Here is a 21,114-nt window from a genome sequence, read left to right on the forward strand (position 1 = left end):
TTTGTGTAGATAAAATTTGGCTACAATCAACACATTATTACACAAAAATTCAATGTCTTTGTTGTCCAAAAAGACCCCAAATTTAACATTATGATAGTCAAAAGCAGGTATTACATTTTTTGTCTCCAACCACTCATACAATCTGTCCCAAAAGGACTTAACAACTGTACAGTTATAAAATAAATGTTCCTGAGACTCAATATCTTTTTGACAAAATGTACACACATTGCTTTCCAAATTAAACCTTATTCTTAAAAAATCGTTACATGGATAAATATCATTAATTGTCTTGAAATGTACTTCTTTCATTTTAGGTAACAAAGGAAATGATAAGTATCTGGTTCTAACTTTAATAGTGTCAGCTATGGAAAACCTTGAAGATAGATTCTTTCTTTTAACAGGAAGAGGAAAATATTCTTTTGTAATAAGTGATCTCAATACCTTGTTATTACAGTTTTCATCTAAAAAATTATATTTTTCAACAAACAATTCCAGAGGTGTGGGTATTACAGAAGAAAATTGTAATATACCTTTGATTAGATTTCTCAAAGCTACAGGAATAGCTTTGATAACTACAGAATATTGTCTATATGAACATTCAAAATTAAACTTGGTCTTAAAATTATCATAACTCAACATATTACCATCTTCATCCATTAAATGTATAACAGCCCAAACTCCTTTTTCCATCCAGTCTTTATAAAATAAAGATTTCCTTTTATGTAAAATACATCTGTTATTCCAAATTATAGCCTTGTGTGGAGAGAAATTATGTTTGTACAGCATTTTCCAGTATAGTAACACCTGCATATGAAAATCAGATAACTTCAAAGGCAGTTTTAATGGTTCAAAATCACATCTTAATAGAAAATAAATTCCCCCTACCCTTTGGAAAAGATGAAAAGGAAGACTAAACCATAAAGACTTTTCATCTTTTACAAATGATTGTAACCATCTTAATTTAATAACTCCATTCATTGCCCCAAAATCAATTACATTTATCCCTCCTTCTTCTGTCAATTTTACCATATCACTCTTTCGAATCATATGTTGTTTATTGTTCCAAATAAAGTTATAATGAATTCGATTAATTTCCTTAATGCACCTTTCGGGAATTGCCAATGAATATGCTGGGTAAATTAGTCTTGATATCCCTTCCATTTTTGTTAATAAAATTCTTCCAAATATGGAAATATTTCGTTGTAACCAGCTATTCAATATGTTTTTATTTTTTTGTACAATAACTTAGTCAGGAGGCCAAAACTGATATTAAAACTTTGTTGGACACTTTTTGGTACAAGCATACAACTTATCAAATATTAATATTTAACCCCTCAACATGTGTTCTAGCCAGGTTATCAGCTTAGTAAATGTTTTTTTGTCCATTTTAACATTATATTCTTAAAAGTGGTAAAAGCGGATTTTCCCCCCAAAGTGCTTCCATATGTTACCTACTGTAATTTTGGGCAAATGTGCAATATAATCCAATTTATGTGCAAGCATGATCATTAAAAAATAATAATCAATAAATACCACAAGAGTACCACACCACAAGGGGCACTGTAGGGTCAGCATAGCTGTGATTTGGCATTAGCAGCAGATCCAGAGAAGATGATCACAGCAGAGTCAACAGTCTGAACCAAACTTTCTAATCACACAATCACACAACAGTTTAACTAGGTCTATTTGTCTACACACACATTTACCTCAATATTCTATTATTATACCATCAAATGTTACCAGAAACAGGTAAGCTAAACTGTTTTCCAATTAGCTATACTTCCCAGACAGATAGCTAGACTAATTTACATTCATAATTACTAGCTTATTACTAATAGGTAAATTAAGTTTTGTGCAGATGTATAATGGAAATTTTATGTTTATAATTTTGCTGCACAAAAGCCTATTTTACAATCTGCTACACTGCAAAAAATGATGTGTTAATTTTTTACACATTGTGTGTGTCATGCCATTTAAGGCGTTATTTCATGTTAAAATAAATGAAAGGGACAACACAAGTTGTGTTAAAAACAGTGATGGTAGTAATGGTTACAAAGTAATTCCGTTACTGTAATTCCACTACTTTTAGCGGTAATGAGCATGTAACTAAGTATTTGTTTTTAAATCAAGTAACGCAGTTACAATTACTGAAATTTAAATGAGTTGGTTACTCGTGTTACTCTATTTTGTGATAAATGAACACTTGCAGACAAGACATTTCTGATCTAACATCGCAGGACCTTGGTGAGCGGCACAATGAATAATAACACAGAAGGTGTGTTAGTATAGGGACAACACATTTAATGCTCATTATCGCTAAAAGTAGTGGAATTACAGTAATGGAATTACTTTGTAACCATTACTCCCGTCACTGTTTTTAACACAACTTGTGTTGTCTCTTTCATTTATTTTAACATGAAATAACGCCTTAAATGGCATGACACACACAATGTGTAAAAAAATTAACACATAATTTTTTGCAGTATAGCTAAAAGTGTTAACGAGTTTGTTAGATAGCCAAGCCCTCATCTTAAGTCAGAGGACATTGTAGTGATTCACTCAGAAGCCAATTAGACTAGTGTAGTGAACAATTTCTTTCCCTTTAGATACGATAACATGGATCCAGAGGGAGCTGTAAGCCTAGTGTCCAAAGAAAAACAAATAGGAAAAGATATTGATTGGGAAAAATGTTTCATTTGTCAAGACAAATATGGAAAATACAGCCAAGATAAAGCCCTAAGAAATCCTTCTGAGAATGGGCTAAAGTGTATTAGATTAAGAGCAAATGAACGGGCGAAATACCAAGACGTGGCACTGCATGAAAAGAGGTGTATCCGTACTAGGAAACTCCTGTAAACACCACTGATTTTCGGAAGTATCTACTAGTTCCACTGAGGGTAAACTTCTAATTCCACCAAGTTAGGAAACTCCCGTAATGATACCAATTCGGATGTATCTTGCTGAGGGGATATTCCTGTGGTATATGCAGCCATTTGTTGCCATGGCAAATAATCCCATTGAAGATTTTGTCAGGGGACATTTTCACACCTTTGCACAATTCTAGTGTGTTTAATCCCAACACTGATTGGTTGCTTTTAAAACCCCCTCCCAAAACTCTGACAACTATTGGGACACAACTTTGAAACTTTCCAGTTGAGATGATTTGATTGGTTACACTTTGTATTTAGCCCAACCCAAGCCCTCATAGTTTAGTGACTTGATTGGTTATTTGGCTGCTATGCAGATAGACTACAATCCCCCCCCCCACTATATCCTACTATACATGCCCAAAACCCTTAAAAAAAAAAACTTTGAATCGAGTTTGAAATGTTTATTTAATAAAAAACTGAACAATCCACAATTGTCACAATCACAAAATAATATTACACATAAATATTAGAAGTTGCATACATAAACAATACTATTTAAACTTATAAATATACAGACAGAGAAAGCAATATTAGAGTAAAATAAAACAAAATAAAAGCAACAATGAAAACTACATTCAAAGCAGTACAATGTAATGTAGCAGTGGCGGTTGCAAATTCAAAATAAGTGTTCGGAGTGTCATGTGTGTTGCTTGTGTTTTTAAAATGTTTTTGTTGCTTCATGTAAACCATGTGCATCACGTGTTTAGTCAAAACTCGACACGCAGAACACATATTTTGAAATTGGGAACCACACAAATGACGGGCTGTATACATGTTGTGACAAACTTCGCATCAAGTGCTCACAAAAAACAAGTCACCAGCTGCCACTGTAATGTAGTAAATATCTAAATAAAATGAACAACAACTATATTGATCTTGCTTTAAGAAATCAGTCCTACACTGCAAAAAATGACTCTTACATAGTATTATTGTCTTGTTTTTAGTAGAAATATTATTTAAATTAAAATGCTTTTTCTTGATGAACAAAATGACCTAAGAAAATAAGTCTAGTTTTAGACAAAATAAATAAACACACACACACACTTTAAGTGAATTTGTGCTTAAAACAAGCAAAAATATCTGCCAATGGTGTGAGAAAAAAAATCTTACATTTTCTTTTTTCATAAAAACTTAATTTAAGCACAATTTTCTCACTCCACTGTTAAGATATTTTTGCTTGTTTAGGCACAAATTTACTTAAATTGTATATTTTTGTCTAAAAACTACACATATTTTCTAAGGTAATTTTGCTCATCAAGAAAATACATCTTGATTTAAGAATTTTTAGTTTTTCTACTGAAAACAAGATAAAAACCCTAAGTTAGAAAGTGATTTTTTGCAGTGTAGATTCAATAGCAGAGCTCTGTCTTGGAATTAATCAAACATTTCTCACTGTAACACTGTCATTTCTCACATTTAAGAAAACCGGTTGCATTAAACCATTCAAGTTTTAAAACACATAGATTTGAGTACTGTGAACTTAAAAAAATTGAGTCACATGCAGTTATGCACTTATATTTAAGTTCACACTACCTAAATATAAGTGCATAATTGCACAAGACTTAAGTTCACAGTACTCAAATGTATGTTTTTTAAAACTTAATGGTTTAAGGCAACCGATTTCCTTAAATGGTTTGAGTTAAGTTAACTGTTGTCAGCAAAGGTAAAGTTGATGCACCCTCATCTGGACAGACATCTCTTTGGAGCCCTTTGGAAATATAAAAGTACATATAAGTATTTGGCATAATACTAGTACACATATACAGATACACACGACAAATCAAATGACATATAATTAAAGTTGTACATTTTAGAAAGTTTACATTAAACTGTACAAAGATACAACAACATATGATCAAAGAACTTCATAATATACATCTTCTTACTTCATTTTCTGTGTTGATTTCCTCAGAGTCTCTGTGTTGTTCTGCAGCTTCATTACAGTAGGCTACTTCAATATAGTTGTCTATCAAACACAGAATAAAAAAATAGAATCACATACATCATAACACATCTATTAACTATTTAACCTCTTTAATTTAATAATTTCATTATTAAACTTACATCATTTTGGCCAGATTGCAGTGACATCAATTTCTTCAGTGTCTAGATCAGTCTGATGTTTTAGCTTCCACTGTTACTTCGTTATATTTCTCTGGCAAGCACAGAATTAAAAATCAAAATCACATACATCTGTTTACTATCTAACATGTTTGATTTTAAAAATTGAATGAATAAACATACATCATCTTTACCCAGAAACCTCTTCATCGTCCACAAAGTTGACCACAGTGTACATGACCTCTGTAAACACAAACATGAATAGACTTCATATTTAAAAAGATGAAGAACAGCAAACATATAACGTTTAAATATATTATGACTCCAAGCTTCTTTACAATAAGCATCTAGGTTCTCTCAAAGTGAAGCTGGCTTTGTTCTAAATCAATATAAAGCTATTAAAAATAAGCAGCATCTACCAGAACTAAAGCAATGAGCTTTTAACAACAAAAGATCGTCTGTATAATTTAAAATAGCAGAGAGACACTTGCTAGCTGCTAACATTTCAAACACACGAGTTACTGTTGTTTTGTTTGTTTTAATCAAATAACGTCTCATCTTGGCTTCTTTAAAGTTTTGTTTTTAAAAATTTAAACATCGAATTGATTCTTCTAACAGCCCGGTTTGAATGTTACTTCGCGTATTTTTAACCTCATGTTTACCGCTGTGTACCATGTATACCCTTAAAGTTTTACTGTTTGTGCTTTAAATTCAAACAGTTCTAGTATAAAGACAAAAACGAATCATAGTAAATAACATAATATGAACAAATAGGCAACCGATCAGCGTGATGCAGGCAAATGAATTAAATCAAACTTACCATAATGTCGATGAGCAAACAAAGAGACCGAGAGTAATCCATGCAGTAACGGTTCGCGATTTTGAATCTTCTTCTTCTTCTTCTTCTTCCGTTTTAATGGCGGTTGGCAACTAACTTTAATAGTGCATTACCGCCACCATCTGGACTGGAGTGTGGTACTAGAGTCTAATCCTTTCAAAATATGAGATAAACAAAAAAAAAAAAAAAAAAAAAAAAAAAAAAATTAAATCTAAATTCTTTTAATTAATCCTGTATTCCTCAAAAAGTCAATTACATACTTAAAACAAATTCCACCTGTACTTATTTGTAAAATGTCCTGTAAATTTAACCTCATATGTTCTACTTGCAATTGTGCTATTAATCTTTGTCTTTCTTCCTGATATTTAGTACAGTGTAGAATAACATGCTCTATTGTTTCTGAATTACCGCAAAATTGACAGTTGCCATCAGCATGCTTCTTCATTATTACCAGTGTATTGTTTAATCGTGTATGACCATATCGTTCATCTCATTCTTGAAAATACATCCTCCTCCTCCTTACTTCTGTTCGTATTTCTGCCCTTTCCCACTTTGTTCTGTATACTATAGTACTGTCTTCCAGTCTGCCCACTGTCCCATAATGTTTGCCATTTTCCCTTCATTTTGTTTTTAACCATACTTTTAATTTCTGATTTACTGTAATTTACCTCAATATCTATGTTAGGCTTTCCAGCTGCTTGCTTAGCGTATTTATCTGCTGACTCATTTCCTACAACTCCTATATGAGCTGGTACCCATACAAGAGTTACATCAATTCCTGACCTTACCAGATTGTTTGCCACTTTAATAATATCATATACAATATCCTGCCTTGAGTTTGACTGAAACGTTTTGACACTGATTAAGGCTGAACTGGAATCTGAAGCAATTATTGCCTTCCTAGGCCTATTGACATCCACCCAAATCAAAGCTAGCCACACAGCAATCAACTCTGCTGTGTAAACGGCTAAATCATCACTGATTCTTTTACCCACTTCAATTTTTAATTTAGGGATAACATAAGCAACCCCCATTCTTGTATCCGTCCGTTTAGATGCATCTGTATATATAATTAAATCCTCCCTATACCTCTCCATTAAATAGTTCTGCACCCTGTATTTGTCTATGTCATTTTCTTGCTTTTCTTCTAATAGTCCCAAATCAATGGACATCTCTTTAAAAATCCATGGTGGATTAACTGGTAACGCTACAGTAGGACTTATTTTTAACTCATTAATCCTCATTTCATTTACTTTATCATTGATGACCCAACCAAAACTTCTGACTTGAGCGTTTCCACGCTCTTGACATTGCTTCAGCACTGATTGACTCATATGATTTCCATTATGACCTCTCAAGTTTGCCCAATACACAAGGGCTAGCTGATCTCTTCTAAGGTGAAGAGGCATTTCTCCCATCTCCACCTGGACAGCTGTCACTGGCGTTGTTTTGACAGCACCACAGCATAATCTCAATGCCTGATTTTGGATCACATCCAACTTGTTCAGCCATGTTTTGGCTGCAGATCCATATATTAAGCAACCATAGTCAAATATAGACCTGATCAAACCTGTATAAATTGTTCTTAAAGCATGTCTACTTGCTCCCCACTCCACTCCGCACAAACACCTCATTACATTTATTACTTTTTTGCACTTATCAATTATTTTTTGAATATGCACTGCCCATGTCAATCTTTGATCAAACCATATGCCCAAGTATTTAAAGGAATCAACCCTTTCTAACTCATTAGCAGAAAGTTTCACTTTTATTTCCTTGGCCAGTTTCTTTCTTGAAAAAAACATTATTTTGGTTTTATCAATTGAGATCCTAAAACCCCATCTAATAGCCCATTTATCCACTACATCAACTGCTTGCTGAATCTTATTCTTCACAAATTCCACATTCCTCCCTCTTTTCCATAATGTACCATCATCTGCAAACAATGCTACATCTACAAAATTCTCTACTTCCTTAAAAATGTCATTAATCATGATGGAGAACAATAGAGGACTGATAATACTCCCTTGTGGAATACCATTTTCTACCTGATACCGCTCACTTGTCACCCCATTTATCCTTACCATTATTGTTCTCCCTGACAGAAATTCCTTAATCCATGTAAACACTCTTCCCTTGATTCCCATATGATTTAACTTAATCAAAAGGCCTTCCTTCCACATCATGTCGTACGCTTTCTCAATATCACAAAAGACAGCCACCACTGACTCCTTGTTCACTTGAGCTTTTCTTATGGCATCCTCCAAACACACTAAAGGATCCATAGTACCTCTACCTCTTCTAAAACCACTCTGATAATTTTGTATCAATCCTTTAGTCTCAACTATATATATAAGTCTGTCATTTATTATTCTTTCCATTGTTTTCCCCAATTGAGACGTAAGTGCTATTGGCCTGTAATTGTTAGGAATCTTAGGGTCTTTTCCAGGCTTTTTAATAGGGATAATTATAGATTCTTTCCATGCTCTTGGAATATTTCCCTCTGTCCATACCTTATTGTAAAGACATAACAATATTTCCTTTCCTTTATCAGTTAGGTTCTCCAACATAGCATAACAAATCCCATCCCCCCTGGTGAAGATTTACCTAACTTTCTTAGTGCAATATTTAGTTCAGTTAATGTGAATAATTCATTCAACACCCCTCCTGTCACATCTTCATTCTCAGAATCATGTTCATATTTTTCCATTGTTTCTGCTCTTGCTCTTTTTTCCTGTTGACTCAGATTTTCATTACTATGTACCTTACTTAATACCTTTGCCATTATCTCTGCTTTGCCAATGTTACTAATGATTACATTCTGACCATCATTCATCACAGGATATCCATACTCTTTTCCACTCCCTTTCATTTTCTTTATCATTCCCCAAACTCTCTCTACTGGAGTAGTCCTTCCTATAGAGTCACAGAACCTTCTCCAGCAACTATTCTTAGCCTCCCTTATAGTTTTCCTTACAGCTGCTTGAGATTTCTTAAACTTGATTAAATTCTGGAAATTATGTGTTCTTTTCAAAATTCTAAAAGCTTTGTTCCTCTCTTTAATTGCTGTTTTACATTCATTAGACCACCATGGTACTATTTTATTTAAATTCTTGGATTTGGATTTAGGAATGGCCAAACTTGCAGCACTGATTATGCCAGCACTAATATCCATGCACAAATTTTCAATATCTCTGTACACATCTATTGCTGACAGCATCTCATCACTAATCTCTCTAAATTTTCCCAATCTGCTTTCTCTAATATCCATCTCTCATTTTTGACTTCATGTTCAACTGCAGCCTCCATTCCTACTTGAATTATAATAGGGAAATGGTCACTACCTACAGCATTGTCCTTTAATACCTCCCATTCACACTTATCTGCTAATGACATAGTAGCTAATGAGAGATCTATTGCTGATTCTGTTCCCCTAACAACATCAATTCTAGTTCCTGATCCATCATTCAGACAAACTAACTCTTCCTCATCCATAAATTCTAACATTACATCCCCATTGACATCATTCCTTCCCCCCCACAATGTACTATGTGCATTAAAATCACCACACCATATCACTCTCCCCTTTGTATCCTTCCCAATATCTGCCAATTGGTTTAATTCTAATTGCCTACATGGATTATAGAAATTAATTATCTCTATACTACCTTCATTTGAACAAACTTCTATTATAATGTACTCTAGATCAGTCCCTCTTTTAATTTCTCTATATTGAATGCCTTTTTGTATGAAGGTTATGACTCCCCCACCTTTACCAGCTTCTCTATCTCTCCTTATTGAGGTATATCCTTTAATAACAAAATCCAATTTAGGAATCAACCAACTTTCCTGTATACAAATAACATTAGGTTTTATACACATCTCATCAACATATTTTTTAAATTCCTGCCCATTCGCTATTAAGCTCCTCGCATTCCATTGCAATATAATCAAAACCATTATGCATTCCCACCCCATGTCTGAGATTGTTGTGTTTCCTCATTAAGAATGTCTCTCACTCTTTCCCAAGGCATTCCCTTTGCATCCAGGAATTTCTCGGCTGACTTGACAATTATTTTAATTCTTTCTGTTCTACTACTGGTCTGTGCTGAACAATTTATTATTTCAGCCATGAAGAGCACAAAATCACCTTTACTCACAATTAATGTATCTTCTTGTAATTTTTTACATTTTACACAGTCCCTTACATCTTTAGTCCCATCCTTTATTGTTTCTCTCATCACACCTCTTGGGACTTTCTTAGTTGCCTCTGCATATGAAACACCTTGGACTGCTTTAATTCGCTGTACCTCTTGCATTCTTTTGTTAGCCTCACAACCCCCATATGCTGCGCTATGTTCTCCTCCACAATTACAGCATTCTAGTTTTGCCCCCTCTTCACACTTTCCATATTCATGTTCACCACTACATTTACTGCACCTTTGTTTGCCCTTACATATCGCCGCTACATGCCCATACCGTTGGCATTTAAAACACCGCAGTGGAGGCGGAACATAGACCTTGACATCATAGCTCATATAACCAATAAAAACTTTCCCTGGGAGTTTGTCTTCCTCAAAAGTTAACATTATTGATAAACTGTCACAAATATTTCCATTTCTTCTTGTTTTAAGTCGTTTTGCTTCCCTTACTTTAACATTGCTAATTCCTTCTTTCACTGAATCCACTGACTCACTTAGAGGAATCCCTGATATTACACCCCTAACAATGTTTTTATCATATGCCATTGAACACTTCACTCGCTGTCCATTCAGTTTATTCATCTTTATTGCTTTCTGTTGTTGTTTCTCATTTTTACATATTACCAGTAAAGAACCATTCCTCAACTTTTTAGCGCTCCTTACCTCCCCAATTTCTTTATGCAGAGATTTAGTTAGTTGGATTGGACTCCAGTCGTCAAAAGTAGTCCCCTCCTGCAGTAGTTTGATAAATACCTTGATCTCAACTTCACTCCTTTTCACCGTTTTTATTCCTTTTCCAATGTCACTATTATCTGATTCGTCTCTATCTTTATTTTTCCGTTTTCTCTGTACTACTTTCCATTCTTCCAAACTCCCGCGTCCAACATCCATCTCCCCATCCTCACTTCCTGATCTGTCACTTCCTAACTCCTGACCATTCACAGTCCAGTTGTTGCCAACCGCCTTTAGCGCCTGAAGTTCCCGATCCACCATGCGATCCACAGACAAACGTCCTCCCGCGTTCCGATTTTGAATCTTCCCGTCAAGCCCATAGGTAAAGCGGTCGCACCTGAAGGGTGGAGGTGCATCCTGGGAAATGTAGTCCTTTGGCGTTGTTTCTGCTTGATCCTCTGCTCGCACTTAATATACTTTTTTTTATAATCCGCGTTTTCACACTATGCATTGTTCTTTATACTTGATAATTAATAAAAAAATAAAAATAAATGTTTTTATAAAGTTTATTACGTTGACAAAGCATGTTTAGTTGAAAAACATGTTAACAGTTATTTTGAATGATGCTCAGATTTTCTTAAATATAAAATCTTTGTGAATCAGCACTTTCTTGATGAAATACAAAACTCTGTATAAACATGCCTCAGGAATTATGTCTGGGTTTAGTGGATTAACTGCCATACTAATCATTGGAAACATTTAACGTATACCTAAATGATTTTTTACTTAAATATAAGTAAATATAAACTAATACTGAGTTAAGACATGTAGCCTAATTAATTTATTGTAAATGAATGCATTAACTAACAATGAAAAACACGTCATGTTGTAGTTAATGATGACTATTCAATAGTTTATGATTAGTATATGCCTTAACCCAGCATTAGTTCATGTTAAAGTAAAAATGCATGTATGTCTTTTTTCACTGTGATATATTGACCCTTATTATATTATAAAGTCCCCATCTCTTTTATTTAAATTGATTGATTGAAGACAAACATTATAATATGTGGACTAACTTTGTACAAGCATGCATTATCATATGCTAAAAGTTACCTCCTCAGATAGACTAGAACTAGCCTGGTAGAACCATCCTCTGCTATTTTGCTTCGCTTCATAGACAGAGTCTGGCTGGGCATAATTGACAATCGTTTTCCTTCTCATGGGAGGGGCTTGTCTGAAGTTTAAAATCATTGGTCTAAACGTAAGCCAATCACATAACGTTTGGATATGATGTGCGTTATGCGCCAGCTCAGCCGCATCAAATTTCTGCTGTAAAACACACGCATGATGTGAAAACAAACCCATCGAGCGAAATACCGAAGTTAACATGGCTATGAACGACTTCTGCAGATTATGTAAAGTAAATCGGGCCAGAGCTAGTTGAACACTATCCTTACGGTGTCTTTCCACTCACGTCTAAGTGGAGGAACGCCCCTCTCTCCTCTCAAACTCTTCCACCAGACGGCCATAACCATATGTAAATTAAATCTTCCTACCTTTTTTTCTGGTTAATCAGGAACGTCACCAAAGAATGTTTGCCCACGCGTCCTCCACCATTAACTGTGAACAATGAAATTTCCTTCCATGATATCTCGATTGTTGTGCACGTCAAGCTGTGCTGCACACAGTTTCTCGCTGACGATCGATAATAGTTGATAAATTAAACCTTTCCCAAAACCTGTCAGGAGTAGGGCAACAACATAATCTCCATTCAAAATTTTTAACAAACACTTTTCTTGTTCAGGATTAAGTTGGCAAGTGCCGGTTCTCCACAACAGAGCAAATAGCTTTCTGTGCCTCCATGTCCACTACAAACTACAACCGTACATTCGGCGCTTAGCGTCTACGTCACGGCTCTCAGCCCGCCCTCTGTTCATTGATTCGCCGGTTGTTTTGAGACCTGAGGAAAACGGTTTGAATGGGAGGTATCTCAGACTGAGTACAGAAGCGTAATGAAATTTAGCGGAAGTACAAAGTCTGACGTAGTCAGGCTAGACTAGAACATTGATTGGTGCCCAAACATTTTCCTTACAAGGGCCAAACCTGACTGAGGGCCGTGGGCCAAAAGTAAATGTTGTTGTGTTATATTAAAATTAAAGTTGCCCTGATAACCCCTAATTTATCATTTTAAAAATAAATAAGCAAACATTACTCTGTTTATGCATAACTTATGCAGTTTTATTTTCCAAGGCTTTTTGTAGAAAAAAGAAATCGTTTTGCCAATCATTTTAAATATCCTTTTCTCTGTGTGCCACTGCCCAAACCTCTTCATTTTTAGTCTATAGTACCAGAGTCCATTAATTTCCGTGATGCATTTTATACACTTTCAAGAATCCATGAAACATAAAAAAATTCACTTTAATCCCTTGCATTTAATTTTAATTTACATTTTGTAATGTAAAAATACAACAAAAAATGATACATTTTAGAAAATGTTTAATAAAAAATACGAACATCTGCGTCAATGACTTTTGTTTTCTTTTTCCTTATCTCACGTGGCATGATAGGCCAAATTAAAGGTCTATTGTGGGCCAACTTTGGGCACCTCTGGATTAGAAGTACAGTAGCTGACAGGTATCTGCAGATATGTTTACCCAAGTTTGTCAGTCTGTATTACCCAACATGTTTTGCATTCATATGTGAAAGACTGTCTTTTAGATTATGGACCTGTCTATTGATATTTTTGTTTCCAATTTATCAACATCCTAGCTAGCAAAATTTGTTACATGATGTCATTTGAACGGCTTCTTTTAAACGATGTATGCAGCATTGAGAGATACATGCACAATATTCTGACCTAGGGCAGTTGGAGACATGTTTTCAAAGTGTTGTAAATATATATTCTGAAATAACATTTGTTGCATTTCTCTTGAGTCAGAGACATAATTTTCACACATGAAAATGGTAATTGTGTTCATTGAATTTTAGTTATTTTGAATTATTCTAAGTTTCTTAAATAGACGAATTAAATTATATTAACAATAAACGTATTTAGAAAACACAGTTTTTATATACCACAATACTGTATGTGCTGTCTTAAGGAGACATGATTAACCCCCCACCCCACTCAGCTCTGAAAACAAAGAAGACACCTCTACCTGTGGGTCATTAACATATAAAAAGCCCTTCACACCTCACACCCACCCCTCCTCACAACCAGCTGTAAGGATTCCTGAAAACTTCCACCAGTTCCTACATACATCCACAAACGTAAGGTTTCTGGATGTTTACCAAGTTTACTTTGGTGTATTACCTTTCCAAGCACTCTGCCTCAAAAATCTGGCAAACCTAAAGTTTAGCAGAGATTTCCCATCCCGTATTTGTCCGTATACAGCTCTTTTCATGCAGTGTGGAGTATGCTGATACCCTGGAGAGAATTGATGAGTTTCTGGACACGGAAACTGAAAAGATTAAATGGCACAAAACATGCTATGCAGCTTTTACAAACGTTTATTTTTGTAAGTTTATTTCTTACCATTTTCGCGTCGGTTTAGGGTTAGATTTACATAATGACATCCCTACCCAAACCTAACTCTAACCCCAACGCCAGGTGACAACTGTTTAATTTCGCGTACCTAACTCTAACCCCAACGCCAGGTGACAACTGTTTAATTTCGCGTACACTGTTTAATTTTGCGTAATCTAACCCTAAACCGACGCGAAAATGGTAAGAAAATAGGAAAGAGAATGCAACGGACGTAATAGTATTGAAGTCCCCAGTTCGTCAAAAAATGACGCGAAAGGTATACCCTCCGCGTCAACATATTGACGCATGGTCAAGTGTCGTCAAATATTGACGCCATGGGGTGAGACTGTGTTAGCTGCTTTCAGACGAAGTAATCCTGAAGAAGAAATCCCAAAAATAATGCTGAAATCTGGGAGATCAAAGTCAGTGTCAGTTCCACCAGGGATGTTTGAACTCAAGGATGCTAACATGGAATCGCAGAAGCCCCCTCCAAAATATTATGGATCAGTTACACCCGAGATGTATTATTCAGACACACAACTAACTAAACAATCAAAGAACCACGATCTTGCATGGATTATATGCAAACTACAGAACACAGGTGATCTGGTTGTTCCATCTTGGAGTGGCTTTAACCACCTTGTGTCAAAATCAGATCACCAAAAAACAGTCATTGGAATGATGCCTATCATAAATTCTCCAGCTCATGACTATGACACAATCTGGACAGTGTTACAGAACTGCCACAAAATGACTACAAAACTGGGCCAAAGGTACACAATCATAACCTTTGATGAGCAGCTCTACTGCAAAGCAAAGATGCTTCAATGGCACCACCACAAAGAGTGTGAGGATATTATTATTCTCTTGGGTGGCTTTCATGTGCAGATGAACTTTTCAAAGGTCATTGGACAGCATCTTGCTGATTCTGGACTCAGGGACATTCTTGAGGAAAGTGGTGTGTTCGGAAAGAACACAGCTGAAAACATCATGAAGGGAAAGGGATGGAACCGTGTAGCCCGTGCACACAAACTTGCCTTTGAAGCACTTTGGAGAATACTGTGGCCAACCTTTCTGCAATGGGTGGATGACAATAATAACACAATAGACTACAGTTGCTTTGAGTTGGCAGACGCACTCTCCGAACACATACGATGTGGACATATTGAGGCAGCTGCCGCATGCTAAGAAGATCTCGTTCTGAAAGTTGGAGAGGTTCAAAATCTCCTTGCTGAGTTTGACAAGGCTAATGAAGACAAACCATCATTTACAATGTCACTAGTGACCCATCCACAGTTGCCCTCCCCAACCAGTTGTGGCTGGCACATGAAAGATGGAATGCTTGTCCCCCAGCTTTTAACCAAAGAACCTTTACAGGCCAGGTGCCTGGAGCTGACGATATGTGGATGCAAGGAAAGTGGAAGTCAGTGCAGTACCAGGCAGTGTAGATGTCGAAAAAGTGGAATATTTTGCAGTGGGGCATGTGGGTGTGCCTGTGCAGCTTGGTGCAAAAAATACTCAGGTACTCACATCATTATCATTGAGTTTTGCCACACTATATGCAACTATATTGTTTTAGATTATTTGGCATGATATTGTTTTTCCTGTTTTGTAGATTAGATTTATATTATTCCCTTGAATGCATGCATGTTTTGTATTTAGAAGGTATTCATTATCAAAACAGCAAATTCTTCTTTTGTGTCCCTGACCAGGACTCAGACTGAGCACATGGGCATGGTCTCTGGGTGCCTTCTGTTGGCTGCCTACCTGAGTGCCACTGCTTTGATGGAGAAAAACATACATTTGCCATACGACTATTACATAGTTATAACTACTAACTAGTTACTAACCCCTAACCCCAAAGAAGTGAGAGAGCAGTTATGTTAGGAGGGAATTAATAACTATAGTGATATGTTAATTAAATATAATTTGTGTTACAACCTGGTACATTAATGAAGTCAAACAGCACCATAGACCACCATCTACAGTTCTACATTTCCGCTTTGATATTAAAGTATTATAACTTGTGCAGCATTGCACTGTCTCTCCCTAAAAGCTTTAAACTTGGCTTGACTCATTCCCATAGATAGGGGTACTGATAGATAGAGGTTTTGGGATACTATGTTATGTTTCCAAGCTGATATTCACTTTGAAAACTGGTTCTCTTTAGGCGGAGATAGTTTTTTTCATGTTCTAGTTCTGTTGTCTCTTACATTGTACAATAAATGTTCATTCTGCACTACAGCAGACATCCCATGAGTGTTGGCTTTCATTTGATACCATTTTTGTGTATATGGTCCTTGTGGTTGTGGAGATACAGTATTCAACATTTATTGTTTGCATGTCGAGTTGAGCAGGAAACTAAAAAATTGGCCTGAAATTGCTTGTACAAGAATTCAGCTTGACAACCACCCTAATATCTTACCTATGGGTGTCTTCTAAATAAAAAAATAGGGTGACAGCTTGTACCAAAACATGTCCGCAAAAGTCTTAATGGAAGCCCTTTTTAGAATTGGCCCCCTGACTAACTTGAATATTATTTACTTCCCTGTCCCTTAAAACTTTTGTAAAACTTATTCCCAAGTATGTGATTTCATTTTTGACTGGGATGTTATAAATTAAATCTTGTGTATTGTCACGAATAGTTAATATCTCACATTTTTTCAAGTTTAAATATAACCCTGAAGCATCAGAAAAAAAAGATACAGCGTTTAAGGCATTAGGTATTTGATCATAGTCCTTTAAAAATAAGGTTGTATCATCTGCTAGTTGTGTAATTACCAAAGATCTACCCAAAACATTTAAAGGTTTTATATCTTTATTATTTTTAATATACAATGCTAGAAACTCAACAGAAAGTAAGAAAAGAAGTGGGCTAACTGGGTCACCCTGACGAATTCCCCTATTAATATCAAATCTCTTTGTAGTGCCTGATTGAAGTAAGACAGCACTTGTAATTTGTTTGTATAACATTGAAATGATATTAATAAATTTTCTCCCAAAGCCAAAATGTTGCAGGGAATGTAAAATAAAACGATGTTCAAGTTTGTCAAAAGCTTTAAAGAAGTCTAGAAATAATATTATTCCATCATCCTCTAGCAGATGTGAATAATCTAATAAATCTAGGACCAGCCGAATGTTATTGTGTATTAATCGATTTGGAAGAAAACTAGATTGTGTTTCACTAATAATTGTACCTATACCACTTTTAAGTCTACTAGCTAAAGCAGTAGTGAATGTTTTGAAGTCCACATTAAGTAGCGTAATTGGCCTTAGATTATCCATAAAAGTTTTATCTTTTTTGGTTTTGGTAATAACACAATTATAGCTTGTTTCATTGTTGTTAGTAATGTATTTCTTTCTAAGCACTCCGTCAGTGCTCCAAAGAGCAATTCTCTTATATCAGACCAGAAATACCGATAAAAGTTAGTTGTAAGTCCATCTTGACCTGGTGACTTCCCTAGAGCCATTTTCTTTATAGCTGTATCATTTCTTCAATTTTTAAATCAGAATCACAAGTCGTTTTAAAATCTGGGTCAAGTTTAGGAATAAAAGGATCTACTTTTTTGAAGAAGTTTTCAGAGTTTGCTTCAGAAAAGGATGAAGAATATAAGTTTTGATAAAATTTATATACTTCATTATCTATTTCTTTTGGATCAGTTACTATTTTATTATTTATATTTAAAGAAATAATTGCATTTCTTTCTTGTCTTGTTTTTTCTAATCTACTAAAGTAAGAGCTGTTTTTCTCGCCATCTTCAATCCATTTTGCTCTGGATCGTATATATGCCCCTCGTGCCTTTTTCAGGTACAAATCATCTGAAACTCACCGAGTGGTCAGGGGTGTTCACTGATATGCTCACACAAAAATCGCTGCAAAAGATGCTTTCCAACAGCTGTTTTAGCATTCGTTATTAACTTGTGGACCTATTTTTCCAAACGCCTCACACCCGTACATTCTTCCGCTTAGAGCTTGAATAATAGACACTCCAGCCCAGGTGGTGGCGCTAATCCGCCTTTGCCAATTGCAAGAATAGAAACAAAGTTCCCGGCGCGGAGTAATACCCTACCTCACAGGACATCTAATACAAGTCCATGGAGCTGGTAAAAACTACGATAAAACCTGTTGGAATGCGTCTTTTGGAGCGATTTTTGTGTGAGCATATCAGTGAACACCCCTGACCACTCGGTGAGTTTCACGTCTTTGTAAACAAAAGTTTAATGCATTTTAGGAAGGATTGTTCCAGTGCACCATTAAACCCATTGTAGAGGTCTGAGCTGAAACACAAACACGCGAAAATTCTCAGGGCACCCGCAAATGTCGAAATTTCAGTTAAAACCATTCTATTTCACCATAAACAATCTGAAAACAGGGCTTTAAGTCTAAAATACCGAACTTGTCCTTTAAAGTCTCCACCAACTAAAATATTATCAGTTGGGAAAAGTGCTTTCAACTCACTTATAGGTTCTGAAATTTGTTCAAGCAATATTTTGTTCCTCGATTATGCATTATAACCATAAATATTCAGCAAAATCATTGGAGTTCCTTCAGCAATCAAAACTGCAGCAATCCAGTGTCCATCTTTATCTCTTTTTACTTCAACAACTTTTCCGGGGCAATTGTTCAAACATATGGCTACGCCAGCAGATCTATTAGTTCCATGGCAAAACAAAATGGTATCCCCCCATTGGTTTCTCCAAAAAACTGAATCTTCTGTGTGCGAATGAGTCTCTTGCAAAAAAATACATTGTGCCTGTTGCCTTTTTCAAAATAAAAAGATAGCCTTTCTCTTAATACTGTCTTTAAGCCCCCTGGTATTTAACGAAATAAAAGAAAACTTAGAACAAAACGTAAACATGGAAATAAGTAGTATTACAATTAGCTAGAACAAGCTAACACACCACAACAAATATGTGAACAAAGTAACGTCACATTAGTCCCTCTGAACATAACTTCAAGTGTATCGTTTGTTCACAATAATAAATTCCTTAGAATATTTCCAACACACTTTGTATTGTTATGGGAAAATCTGTATATTTTCTATGAACCCAAAAGGCCCTCGAAAATATGCCCTTTTCTTCTGATCTCTTGCCTCTTTGATCTTTGGCCACAATATCTCCCGAGCCATCTTGTCTTCCTTGGTTAAATCTTCTGCAAATCGAACACCAGCCTGTTTGCATATATCACACTCTTTGGAAAGCCTCCAGATCTCATTTCTGCACTCCCGTTTAACAAACTGGACGATGACTTGCCTCGTACGATTCTGCTCCTTCCTACCAATACGATGAACAGTGTCCACCATGTCATCTACGTTCCACGGTACTCCCGGCGCGATTCTTTTGAGAAGAGAAATCACCGTTGCCCTGACATCCTCTCGATCCTTTTCTTTTAGGCCTTTGATACGTAAGTTCCATCTCCTTTTGTATCTTTCCTGCTCATTACACTTTTCTGTCAAGGCTTTCACTTCGTCATACAGTTTGCCGACTTGCCGTTCTAAGTCCACTGTTTTGTTTTTGTAGTCTGTTACCTCTTCTCTCATCATGGCAATCAAGATGGAATTCTCCTCCATTTTACGGGTGAGATCTTCCATCCTTTTCTCTTGGATGTCAAATCTGTCTGCCAACTTGTTAACAACTTCCAGTATTTTTGTATTAGTAGCGATATCCTCCGGAGACTGTTTCTCCTCTCTGTTTTTTTTTCATATTTTGTAGTTTGTCCGGCGTAGCTGGTGGGGCACAGCGTTTATTCATGTTGATCGTTTTGTCGCTTGTATAACTATGCTCCAAGTTGTTCATCGAGACAGAAGCAATTGTATGTATTTATTCTAAAACACCTATATTTATTTTGAAGTAAACAAACGAGACTTCTAGCTTTTTAAATTATTTTTGAGGGATCGATTGAAGAGCTCCGAAAAGTTTTGCTGCTCAGAGCGCCATCTTGCCGGAAGTCCCTTTGGGCTGGACTAGCCTGTGGTTTTTAAGGCTTCGTGTCTCGTTGCGTTAAACAATCGCAGAACGATTTATTTCTCTTTTTCACCTCGATCTTTGGCCTCTTGTGATTTACCAAAACCAACATGTGAAGTTACAACGCTGACGAAGGAGTTTCATCAGTAGAGGTAAGTAACCAACATTATGTTATGCATGTAGTGGATCTACAGATTGATTGTCGTATATGATCATTATTTTTTGGTTTGTTTGTTTGTAACGTTTATCAATGCAAGCCAAAATCGAGCTGCAAATAATGTAACCGTTTTCTCAGCGGTGGTGGGGTAAACATTTGCTAAGTTAGCCTAGACCAGCCCCTGTTTAACTTAAAGTTACTTGAGTTATAAAATGTATCAATCTTCCCGCCCGACTTGCTTGGAGTAAGTTAACGTTATGTTATTAACGTTAATAACGTACGTTAAGTTACTTACCAACACGAACAAACTGACAGACAAACTTAAAGCCAACAATAAAAAAACATATTATAAATTAACATAAATGCTATGTTTACGAATTATATTATTTACATGTTAATAATGATGTTAAATGCGAAGAAAATGTTGAAGTGTGCCTGAGGAAAAACGGTCATATGATGAAAATGGCGATCACGTGACGTACGAATGGCCTCGCGACCACTGTCTATGCTCGCGACCAGCTCGCGCTTGCGCGACAGAAGGGTTAACTTCCTGCTCCAACGTGCAATTTGAATGCAGGGATAATAACAAATAACCAAAGTTTAATAATATTGCTGGATTTTTTATAATGCTTAATAAATGATGCGTGTAAATTTACACATATTTATTACGTCACTGACATTGTTTTTTATTGCGTTTATTTCTTTTATATTGATTGAAAATGAAAACCTTATTTAATTTACCTAAAATTTGTTTGTATTTA

General features: G+C 35.7%; 2 long non-coding RNA genes across 2 annotated transcripts in view; one reads left to right on the forward strand and one right to left on the reverse strand.

Moving 5' to 3' along the window:
- The window catches only part of LOC135751901 (uncharacterized), a 27,442-nt gene continuing 6,328 nt past the window's right edge, over nt 1-21,114 (reverse strand). The window contains exon 7 of the long non-coding RNA XR_012337007.1: nt 1-1,648. This is a non-coding gene — a long non-coding RNA (uncharacterized lncRNA). The remainder of the gene's footprint in view (nt 1,649-21,114) is intronic.
- Nucleotides 20,211-21,114, forward strand: part of LOC135751902 (uncharacterized) — a 9,944-nt gene continuing 9,040 nt past the window's right edge. The window contains exon 1 of the long non-coding RNA XR_010533058.2: nt 20,211-20,348. This is a non-coding gene — a long non-coding RNA (uncharacterized lncRNA). The remainder of the gene's footprint in view (nt 20,349-21,114) is intronic.

The sequence above is a fragment of the Paramisgurnus dabryanus genome, chromosome 7 (genome assembly GCF_030506205.2).
Source record: "Paramisgurnus dabryanus chromosome 7, PD_genome_1.1, whole genome shotgun sequence".
NCBI classification, from domain to species: Eukaryota; Metazoa; Chordata; class Actinopteri; order Cypriniformes; family Cobitidae; genus Paramisgurnus; species Paramisgurnus dabryanus.